The following is a 12,428-nucleotide window of genomic DNA, read 5'->3' on the forward strand; positions in this document are numbered from 1 at the left end:
CACACACACACACACACACACACACACACACACACACACACACACGGCAGAACTGAGTGAACTGACAGAAAAACTTGAACAAAGTCAAACTACCGAAACGTCTCGAAAACCAGCTAGAGCTGTGCAGTCACGCTACCGCCACCTTTGTTTCACCTTCCTACACACTCAACGCTGGCAGGTGGCAAAAACAAACTCCCTGGCCTTTGATACTCTGTTAACACACTCAGGCAAAATGGCAGGGCGTTAGGTGGAGATTACAACACCTAATGGAGGCATTAAGGGGGCCTGTCGAGGAGCACGCTGACAAGTCAGTGCAGCAGGTGTGGGGTTGAATGAAACATAACCCGGCGGTACGCCATTCCAGCACGCAGCCCACCGCAGGGCACGGCTCAAAGGCAACTGACAAGGGTTCAGCCGCGTGGGCTGCATGCCCTGACCACAGAACTACACAGCTCAATCTGAGCCAATCAGAGTAGGATTACCAACATCTGTTGGACCTGAAGAAGAAGAGATGTGAGGTATACGGGGGTGTAGATTTTTAGTCGGTGCGGGCGAAAGGAGGTTACCGTCTGTCGGCTCATCAAAAACATGGGAAATCCCCTGGCTCAAGCTTCAAAGCGTCTAAGTGGGTTTAGATGTGGCTGATGATAAGGTGCGCTATGGAGCCTCAGTGCTTCACATGCAGACCGCTTAACACGGGTCAGACATTAAGGATCCAACCGCCGGGCAAAGACACCGTGCTCTTCTAAATCACTGGGGTCAGCAGCGGTTAGATTAGAGGGCTTGTGATAAGAAAAGACACAAGTTTGTTTCCCCAGATTGTCTGGAAACATTTACCATGGAAGGTTGAAAATCACTCTGCGCGGCTGACGCAACTGAAACCCATCATTGATCCAGTGAAGCACTAAACTGTGGTTGCACTGGGCAGCTCTTAAAAAAACCCAAAAAAAAACCAAAAAACTTATTTGCCTTCAGAAGGTTTTACAATACTACAAGATACAACACCCTTTATCCTAGGGCCGCGTTCAGGTTAACATTAGTACTGCAGCTCCCTCATTCATTTGAATAACGTTTAATCAGTTCAGAGTCACAAGATGTGCAGCAGCTCCCATCAAGCACAAAACTTGACCACACAATCTTCTGTCTCTCCTGACAAATGATCAGCCACCTATTTTAATATATATTACATTATGGCATTTTGGAGAGAAGACCTAACTAAACCCATCAACGACTCCCTTACACAGGATGCTTAATGACTTTAAAATGAGCCCTCAGCAGCTTTCAGGAGCCCAGGAGGCCACTGGTGAATATGAATGGCGTCTTTCAAAAAAGCCAATATTCTGAGGATAAAAACTGTGAGAAACAGATATTTATTTCCCCCACACCATCTGTTTGCAACAAAAAGACAGCAGCAAGAGGAAGAAAAGGCCACAACAAGGCTTTCTTTTCTCCGTCCTGTGGAAATGCAACAAAAAAAAAAAAAAGTGGACAGAGTCACCATTGCCGGCTCCTCGCAGAGCAGTGGGAGTAGCGATCTAAAACTCCATTTAGGCTCCTGTTTACCTAAGAGATGAGCCCCAAAACAGTCATTCAACCGCTCACCCCTTTATCTGGTCATGAATATTCCCATAATCCTCTGGCCTCTATCCCAGAGGCCCCTTCTTTAAGATGGTTGGCGAGGATGGAGGGACTCTCGCCCATTGAGAGAAAGAGAAGGGAGCGCCGCCCCCCCCCAAAATTCCCTCTTTCAAGACCTTCTCTCGGCTGATCTCCACATGAAATGATATCTCATTCACTCTCACTCCGTCGAGTCCCGTAAGCCTGCCGCAGCGCTGGCAGAAGGAGAGCTGCGCCACAAAGGCTTTAATTGACCTGTAATTAGAGTTTGAAACTGCGCGGTCCTGCTGGACAAGTAGCCAACACAGAAGAGAGGGAGAACAGAGGAGGAGAGAGGAGAGGAGAGGAGAGGACAGGGAGCCCTGCAACGTACTGTGAGAAAGAAAGAATAATAATCCTCTTACTGTGGGAGATGGCCACTCTCCTGTAAAGAAAGGGTGGCTGTTATGAAAAAGTGGCAACAGAGAGATTTCAGCGGATGAAGTTTGGTGCCAAGGTTGAGGCTACTTTAGCAGCAATTCACATTATAGTCACTAGAGAGAGGGGGGGGGGGGGGTTTGGTTCCTGTCCCAACCTGTCATCATTCATGACCGCCAGGGTCACAGTGTAGGTAGGGACACGGAACATTTTAACGCTCGGCTGTTTCTGCCTTTGAAAGGCGATCTGTTAATGTAACAAACAGAAAAGCCCTTTTTTTTTTTTTCTCTCTCCTCAGCATGCTGCTTGATTTGTCACTAAATCTGGATTGTCATGCTATAAAAACTGGGCCATGGGAGACCTGGACACTGGGAGAGCTGGGATGTCGACGGCCCAAAACGCCGTGTCAGCGACAGAGCAATGAATCAGCCCTCGCAGTCACAGCTCTTATCTAGAAAACAGATGCCTGGGAAAGAGCAGCCCAACCTGGGGAACCACATACGTAGGTCTAAACAGGTCAACGCTCGGGGTCAGCCGGGGGGCAGACTAAACGAAAACGGCAGAAAAGTCCTTGGAAAGAGCCAGGTGACGACTGTGCGGCGCGGGTTTTATTGTCAAGCATTGCTTGGGCCTTTGAAGGGGCGAGAGATTTGAGCTGATTTTAGTACGGGGGGGTTATAAAGATGAAGATAGTGGCGACAACATTTGGAAGATGGTGGGTTTAGCTCCGGGCCTGATGGGTTTCACTGAGGGAAGAGCTACAACAGTAGATGTAAATGATCATGAACTCAGAACAACTGAAACGTATCATCCAAACATAGCAGTAAACAGTCAGCATCATTTTCCATACGTATTGTTAAAAATGAACAGGTCTGAGACAGGAAGTCTACTTGTGACTCATGGTGTAAATCACAGAAAGTCACGAGTCTGAAGTTTTCCAAGACTCACATTTTTACACTCCTGTGCTGAGGCTAAGTGGCAATCCATCTCGAGTAGCCACATGGAACTGAGGATGTGATAATCCCGCAGAGAAACTCCCCTCTGCTGCATCGGCCACAGGTGTGTGTGGACCAAGTTAACTAAAGCTGAACTCAGAGTGAGTGAGTGCACAAAACAAAAACACACTCAAGTTTGAGAAACAGGCATGCATACTTCCAGCCCCGTCAGTACCTGGGATTTAAATGTAAAGGATCTGTTTTTAATCACTTTCTTTCAGTCCCTTCTTGACATGGCACTGACCCGAAACCAGCCAATCACACAAGACAACACAGAGAGAGCGATAAGACATGCCGGGTGTCCTCTCCTCTCCGCTGCCCTCAGGTAAATACCCGTTTCCAGCTGCTCTGGACCCCACACACCGGCACATACATGTAACGCTGAGAGGCAGCAAACGCACCTGGAATCCTTTGAGCCTTAAGCAGAGGCCTGTTCAGGCTCATATGGACTGCAGGTGTTTTACTTGCAAAGGCCGAAAATTAGCTGTGGTGCCTCAGAAAGGGCCAAAGTATCTAACGCCCCGTTTGTCTCTTTCTTGATACTCAACACTTCAGCTGAAATATAAGTCATGCTCCAAAAATAGCCTACCCACACATGCACTACATCTACAGGCATCATATTTTGAAAGATAGTCTGGCCAACTGTTTGTCCGAGATATTCTCCCACATATTGTCAACCACAAAACTGTCCATTAAACAAGACCCCAAATTTCTGTCTGTTAACGAGACAACAGTAAATCAAAAACGGGGTACGGCTAACCTCCTAGGGCAGTGTGGTCATGACATGAGAAAATTCCAACCTAAAGTTAGCATATTTTCCACCGATATGGTTTTCCTATTACCTCATCTTTACCAGCATCCGATGTCGGACCTCTGCATGCGTTTGAGTGACGGGAGGATCAGTGGGAATGGGTCCCCGGTGGATACGGTGTGCTGGAAACATGTGAACAGAAGCACACACCTCCTTCTCTTCCTATTTTCCCACACTTGGTCCGTCTCTCCTCTAGAGAGTGATCGATGGCTTCACATTCACCTTCTTTATCACCAGTTACATTTATCGCCTCTTGATGTGTTGTCATCTAAAACACACACAGCTCTTTTCTCTTGTTTCCTTTAGTCCGGCGGGTTTATTTGTATCTAGGCAGGATATTCAGAAGCAGCCAAATAACCTGCAGATTAAGTACAAATACTTAGTCTGTGTAAAACCCGCTGTTACAGTGCTTTGTTGTTTTCAAATTAAACTGTTATACAAATGTATTGGTTCATCGGAGCCCGTTTTCATAACTGATAAAGAGCCGAGATGCTGTATAGCTGCGTACGATGCATCTGTGCAACATGTCTTAGACATGCCTGGTTGTTGACAGGAGAGGAAGGATGGATGTATAGGAGCGAAGAGAGGAAGCGAGACAGTGACGGGGAGGGAATAAGGGGGAAGTGATGAATGATGGGAAAGTGGAAAGAGACAAAGGTCACCACTTTGTAAATAGGGGCAGGTGGCTGGTTGAAGTCTTGTTGGAGTGAGGTGAGGAAGGAGGAGGAAGACGAGGTGAGAGAGACTCCTGTGCTATAAGTATCATTTTCATTGTCGATTAATCTGTTGCTAATTTTCTTGATTAATAAATTAGTTGTTTGGTCGATAGAATGTCAGAAAATTGTAAAAAAATATATAATTATTTCCCAAAGCCAAAGATTACGTCATCAAATGTCTTTTTTTTTGTCCACAACTTAAAGATATTTCGTTAACTGTCGTAGAGGAGTAAAGAAACCAGCAAATCTCTTTTACACAGTTCTCTTCACTAATCTAGCCTTTTTGATACCACAGTACAAAGAAAGCCGTCATAAGATGTGGAAAAAGAATATTCAAGATATTTACAGATGTTTTCGGGTGTCTTGTGAGAGAAAAGTCAGTTCACTTTGGAAGTCGTTTGCACACATCATTAACAAGATAAGATTAGATAAAATGCAGGAGGAGCAGCTGTAACTGTGCCAGTGTTATGACAACTGTGGATCTACCGTTCGCGTACTCGATGCTCCGGGGAGAAGATGGATCATTTGGCAGCAGCTCTGCAGCCCGAGGTTCGCGCCTCCATGGGGAAAAAAAACGAACTTATATTGTATCACTACTAAGCCTCCTTACTTTACGAAGCGATACTGTTGTCCAACTATTTCATTAAGAGACAAAAAAAATAAATCGTGGCCGGAAGAGTGGGATTGAGTTTTACAGAAAGGTGGAAAAAAGGGAGCAAAAGACAAAAAGGCAAGGAGTGAGTTGAATCAACAGAAGTGTAAATGGAGAAAAAGAGACTTTTTGAAAAACAGTCCACAGTGGACAGTGATTATGTAGGATCGTGTTGTAGTGTGTATGTGGAAAGAAAAATACACCGATGTGCGTGTGTCAACCTTTAGTTACACAAACATGATCAGGTACTAATATCTTGCAGTAATGGTAAAAAGCTAAATATCTCAGTCTCTCAGTTTATATGTCAATAGAGCCAAACAGCTGTCCGACACATACACCGGCATTAAACTAGTGATCCGATCGGTGGCGTGAATGCAGCAGGCCAGAAACGAGCGGTACCGACTTTGGGGAAGCATTTGCACACTGCGATCATGCAGGCACATGTGCACACAACACCTCAGAACGATACGTCATCCCTTACAGAGGAGCACTCGCTAATCACTCTGGAGGAAGCTGCTCAACGGAGGAGGAGGAGGCGAGGGGATGAAAGGAAACAAAGTGAGCGTGAGGCTGAGCAGGCATTCCGGTGAGCAAGCTCAGACAACCAGCGTTTTATTGTATTCTGCTTCCACACAAGAGAAAGGAGAAAAGGAGAAAGTGACGGCATGTGCAAACATGAAAACACTTCACACATTATCCCTGTTCTTCAGAGCACCTTCTGTTGACACCTTTAATTCCTACTAAATCCATAATCTTCTGCACATCTGTCTCATTCATCGGTCGCAATATAAACATGCAGTGAAGATGGCGATCTTGTTGTAAAGTGCTGTGTGGTGGCAAGGTGTTCATTGGAATCTGCTCTTCCAGATTCATTATAGCGAGGATTGTAGAGTATAAATACCATGGCTTCTGGCTCAATTAATTGTTAAGTACAAGAGAAAAATCCCAAATAATCTGCTAAGTGAATCACACCAAAATGAATCGCATACTTAACGTGCCCCAGTGAGGCTGGGAGCTGTGCTGTCGGGGGCAATAGCTCCTAGTGGGGCCTCTCAAGGCAAAGTGGGTCCAGAGCAAGGCTGAGCCCCATGTGTTTATGGTCAAGATGCTGGCCTGGCGAGCTCCCCTCCCAGGTCTGGCTTCAGAACAGGGCACAGTCGTAAAAAACTACATGAAGCCGCCTGTGGGCCAGCCACTCGCAGGGATAGGCATTAGTGCAGTGTGAGCACGGCGACACTAAAGTGGGTCTCCGAAAAACTGAGAAACAGCCAAAGTGGCAACACTTTACAATAACGTCAATTTTGCATAGTGTGAAAAAACGTGTTGCCATGATAATACCAGTACAACAAAATGACACAAACCCATAAGTGGACACACACACACACTCCACCCATATATAATGTATTTACCATGACTAGTAATGAGTAATGGTGTCTCGCATGGTCTCTCCCATGACTAAGGTTTACAACTCAACAACTGAAGGAAAGAGCGAATGTAATAAAGTGTCAGTAAGAGTTGGTGTGTGCGTGTGTGAATGTACACATTGTCTTTATCAAGCTGACGAGGAGGATAAAAAGCCACCACGAGGGGAGTGACAGTCGGTAAACCGATTTTTCCCCTTCATGGGCGGAGGTGGAGCAGGGGAATATAAAAGGAACTATAACTGTAATTTGCCAAAACTGCTCGGCTATAGGTCACTGGGAGACAGATACAAAAGGACAATCAAGGTAATAAGGGGCAAATTCAACTAATGCTTTGGGAATATACAAAAAGTTAAAAAAAAAAAATACCATATGCCTTGGATTCCACCAAGAGCTCCTTTGAAAAGGTGGCCTGTATGTTATGAATGACAAATGAGCAAAATGGTGCAATTAAAATGTATGTTCACGAGTGTTAAGTGTCTGGAAGCTCATAATATGACATCATAATGAAGCAGTAATTCTGGGAACACTGGTATCGTGCACTTACTCAAAACAGGCACCATTGTACCTTTTACAGTACAACACACACACACACACACACACACACACACACACACACACACACTTTCTATGAAGGGCAACGAAGCAGCCAAGCGACATCCCAGTGGACTCCTAAGAGGCCTTTGCTTGAACATTAGGCCTGGGCTGTGCTCCAGAGACGGCACTGTGCCATACAGCTGGTCTGGCACACGCTGACAAACACACACACACCTCTACATTGTACCACTCATTAACAGTGCTTTCACACTGTTGCTCACTGAGGCACACACCTGACCTGTATTTGTAACCTGAGCAATGCTGAGCCTGCCTGCTAGTAGGGGCAAATACAACCTCACAACAAACTTCCCCTAGGAGCATATTTCTGCCTTTGTTAAGTGCGTTTATCCCTTCTCCCGCCTCCCATCTTCCCTCCTTTCCCCCCCCCATTGTAGAGGTTGTGAGGTCTCAACTCTGTTTCTCATTCTTTTCTCTCTCCCCTTCTGTCAATGGGAGCGCAAAGGGAGAGAGAGACAGGGTCAGTTGGACAGAATTGGGCATGAGAGATCCAGAGAGTTGGGAGAGGTGGAAAAGAAAGCTAGCTGGATGAAGCAGCCTGTGGTATTAGCCAGCGGCCCTGTGGGGTCAGGTCATAGTTTGGGTTTGAGGCGATGTGACCTTCTGTCTTTCAAAAGGGCTGAAGATTGAGGGGGGGAGTGATGAAATGAGGAATGAAGATTTCATCATGCATCGATTGCTTCATCGACAGACATATAGAAGTCCCTTTTCCTGTAGAACATTGCATGACTTAAAACAGGTGTGTGGCTTCAATCAAGTGCCCTAAACTCTTGATTTGAGTAACTACACTAAAAATGAATGCGAAGTCACGAGATCACGCAGCTACGGGCGTGGTTTAGGTTTGTTCAAAACAAAGATGTCCGTCATTGAAGAGGTTAGCGTAGGTGCTTCAAGAGCTTAAGTTATATCAGAACTAGTAGAGAAAGTATTTCTCCAATGAAAGAAGAGCGCTGACGGCTTTTCATGATGGAAAATATGCTTTATATGCAGAAAGATGGTTCTGGCGTGTCAAAGGGACTCCTGTGAGTAAAAGTGCACAGGTTCAATGCCTGCCAACAGCCAAAATGTGTGGGTAAAACACAATGACTGGGAGATGCCTTTGTCCAATACAGTAACCGAGTTTGCCAATGCATGATTAAAGCAAGACTTTTAAAAGATATTCTAGGAGCACCACAAGTGGAAAAGTGTATGCAGACACAACTTTCTGATATGAACTTCTGTTTAAAACGCTTACTTTGTGCTTTGAGGCGTGTCAGAGTCAGCCCATCAGCCAATGCAGTTCAGTTTAGACTGACTTTAGACTGATGGACCCGCATAATCACACCCACGCATACGGGTCTAGGCTGCATTACAGAAAGGTCTGTGCAAAGTGTCAGACAGCTAATGACCCAGATCCTCCACTCACCCACTAACTCACCAGACAGATTGACAAAGCTTAAACTCTGAAACATACATTTTCTTGGTAGGAGGAAAAGAAAAATCTGCCATAAACCATAAAATTAGGGGTTAGTGATATAAGCATACGAATATTTGCAGAATATATTGTAGGTATGGGTTACAATGTTGAAAATGAGTGGTATTAGATTAAGTTCAGCACTTTTTGGGGCATTTTCATGCAACGATTGGTGACTAGACTGTAGAGACAGACAGGAAACAAGGGGAGAGAGACAAAGGGAACAACATGCAACAAATGTCTCCAGACAAACACGAAGGAGGAACTTTGTGGCTTAATGTTCACCTTGAACCCTTAAAGCACCACCGTGCCAGAGATTTATCAACATCTTTTCTTCAGCTCTTTTTCTGAAAGTTTACATTACAACTGTTATACAATCACAGGACTATTTTACTGTCAAAAGCCTGAGCGCTGTGGTTCTGACCCGTGTACCCTCCAACTCTTTGCTGCCAGTGTTGATGCTGAAGCTTTCTCTGTGACACAAATAATAGAATTGGTATAAAAAAATAAACTCTTCTCAGCAGGTGTGAAAGTGAGAATGGCTGAAAAAAATGAGAGAACAAACTTTACGGGTTCCTTTGCTGGACCCCATGGGTCTGTGAGAGGGTATAGTGTGCATGCACAGGTGTGTTTCTACCCTCTAGATCCCATGACAGAGTCCAGCCACATTCCCACATCTATCTGAGCAGAGTCTTTGGTGGTGGGAAGTGGAAATGACTTGCCTGTTTGGGAAAGTTTTTGGATTTACTTGCCTTGTAGAATTTGCAAGGCCAGGCAGGTCCAGGCATTCCAGACAGTGTCTAATGGAGCGAGGACTACGCACGCACGTACGCACGCACGCACACACACACACACGCACACACACGCGCACACACACACACACACACACACACACACACACACACCTCGGCTGATGTCACAGAAAAGCCGATTCCACCGCAGAGGGAACAAAAACATTCCCCTTGGTATCTCTTCTCCATTTGTCTCTTTGTTTGACTGTGCCTATATGAATTGTATAGGTACTCTCTGTAAAACGACATCTGTGTGTGTACATATGTTTGTCTACTTGAATGCACAATACAGTATGTATACTGTTCCTATATGATTTGTATACGTGTGCGTTTTCAATGGTAGTCACAGAGGGAAAAAGTCAGTGAAGGAGTGTGTGTGTGTGTTTTCTCAAGGCGACAATTGAGTCAACCAAACCAAACACACACAGATAAACCAACTACTAAAAGTCTTGCGTCATTCATTTGTGGGCCTTTACAACACGAGTCCCCTATCAGCAGTCAGGAAGTCCTTATGAAGACGGGAAACAATAGAGACCGTGTGCGCCTGTCAGACTTTAAATAAATGTAGAAAACTCTTACAGGGTTAATGTTTAATTAAATGGTGTTGCTGTGGCCTCAAACATTCAATTAGAAGCCAAGAATATCTGGCAGCAGGAATAAAGACAGCAGGGTGAGATATTTCAGGGCCAGAGGGCAAAGCACCGCCAACGCCATCACAACATAGCCAGAAATATAGCAAATAATAAAGTCATATGGTCACTCAGAGTATCTGCAAGTTGCAAACACTCTAATTTAAACACCTTAAAAAGTCCTTTCAGACGAAAATCACATAACTATCAGAGTTTGAGAACAACCAAAGAAAAGACCTTCAGTCTTGACTTAAGTCAAGTTTATGGAACAGAAATCCTAAAAAAACATAAATGAGATCACTGCAGCCAATTCCAGAGACAGACTTGAATGTTGAGTTTTCAAGATCATCACACCAATTTATGTAAAATTATTTAAAACAATACAAATTGCATTGGGGACAAACGTCTTGTAGATACCGATGAGACTGACTGACTTGGTAACACTAATGTTATTTATCGTCAAAGGATTTATTTAAAAAAAATTAAAAAAAAAAATTAATCATATTTTCAATTACTTCTAATTAGTGTATCTAAGACGTTTTTATGTTTTTTTTTTTTAATCCCTACAATTTACATCATGCAAAACATGTTATGTGTTTTAGATTTGTTGGTGTAAATGAGAGAATAGTGGTGTGTGTGCAACTTGTACTTTGAGGTAGGCGTGTGTAAATTATGCTTGCCTGTGTGTGTGCCTTTGTGGTGACAGGAACTATGATTAGGAGTGTGTGTGTGTGTGTGTGTCATACAGAAAGTTCAGATATGGCAGCAAGCCTTGCATTCTGCTTTGTGAATGCAGACTTTGCTTAGCGAGCAGAGTTTTGCTGAATAAGACCAAAGCAGGAGACGACACAACCCCCCATTGTACTAGCTGTAAATAGGAGCCTTCAGCGAGCAGACAGGTAAAAATTAGCAGATATGTAGGGCCCACCCCCGAGAAACGTCTTTCAAAACTTACCAACAGTGCAGAAATATTACATGTGCACTGTGTCATTGTGCAAACAACACATTCAGTACATACCTAAAAGCTTTTTAACCAAAGTAAATGAGAGAAATGCATATTCGCACACGGATCCTCGTCAGGAGAAGATTGGTCTTCTGCTTTAACAGCCTCTCTACAGCGGGTTTATGGATTGAACCCTGTACAGGCAGGAAAACATTAAGCAAGGAATTCTCAAGCAATGCACTCCCAACAACTACTGTCAGGGGCTGCTAACCAGCAGTGCGGCTCAATCAACCCCCTGTAGGTAAATACATTTACATATCCATGGAAACAGCAGACAACATCTACAGGTCCGGTCACGTCTCTGGTGGAGCAGTCCAAGACGTGACTAACTCTCAACAACTAGAGGGGTCGTTGGTGGTGCCAAAAAAAAAGAAGAAGACATTTTCTCCATCCGTCTCTGGTTACCATTAAGGCCGGGCTCAAACTGAGAGCAGAGCCATGCTGGTCATGACTCATAGAAGCCTCTTCCCACCCGAACACACAACAAATGAGCACGCCAGGCATGGGTCTGTTTAATGACCTTTGAGAACGCGAGGATTTTCCAGATGATGATTCACTTTCTTTAAACAACAATATGTTCCTGAGGAAAATACCCCCAAATGATTCTAGATGAACTATTCCATTTAGTTTCTAAAACCTTACCGTTAACATATACATCAAACATGACGTTGGATGCGACCAATAAAAGGTGGCCAGCAGGCTCTTTTTGAAAGTGTCTGCAGGAACACCGAAGGCTTCTAGAGCATTTTAGATGGCGGTTTCTCCAATTCAAGTGACTGAAAACCTTTCATCAAGTTCAGAGAGATGGCAAAATCCCAGTGGGTACGATTATAATATATGCATTTGTCGCCGAGTAAGTAATAGTCACCGTATTCCGATGGACACAGGAGACAGAGAGCAAGTCTGGGCTTGTCTTTTAGGCATGTGGGCACTCCGCAAAGTCTGCTGTGTTTAATTAAAACAGTTGTGTTAATAGAGAGCTGGGCTGGTGGCTGGAACTGACAGGTAGACAGCCAGCACACTGCTGCTACTCATCTCACACACACACCAAAGACTATTTACATGTATGAGGGATTTCATCATGAATAGGTATGTCAAATATATGTGTAGTGTTCAGTCTCATGGGACCAGCCATACAGGCACAGTACACACATATGAGGGTGAACATGGTGGGTGGAAAGCTAAAAGTAGATGGAGACCATAAAAAAATAAACTTAAGTTTAAAATGTTCCAATGTGGCAGAATTACTGCCTATTATATGAAGAATGTCATACATGTCTGATAGAAAAGCAACAGTCAAACTGCCTT

At 44.3% G+C, this 12,428-nt stretch overlaps 1 protein-coding gene across 4 annotated transcripts in view; it reads right to left on the bottom strand.

Moving 5' to 3' along the window:
- opa1 (OPA1 mitochondrial dynamin like GTPase) overlaps nucleotides 1–12,428 on the bottom strand; it is a 34,189-nt gene that overhangs the window by 3,972 nt on the left and 17,789 nt on the right. The gene's annotated exons all lie outside the window — the stretch shown is intronic.

This window comes from Anarrhichthys ocellatus, unplaced genomic scaffold (genome assembly GCF_004355925.1).
Source record: "Anarrhichthys ocellatus isolate YVR2014 unplaced genomic scaffold, GSC_Weel_1.0 scaffold22, whole genome shotgun sequence".
Taxonomy (NCBI): Eukaryota; Metazoa; Chordata; class Actinopteri; order Perciformes; family Anarhichadidae; genus Anarrhichthys; species Anarrhichthys ocellatus.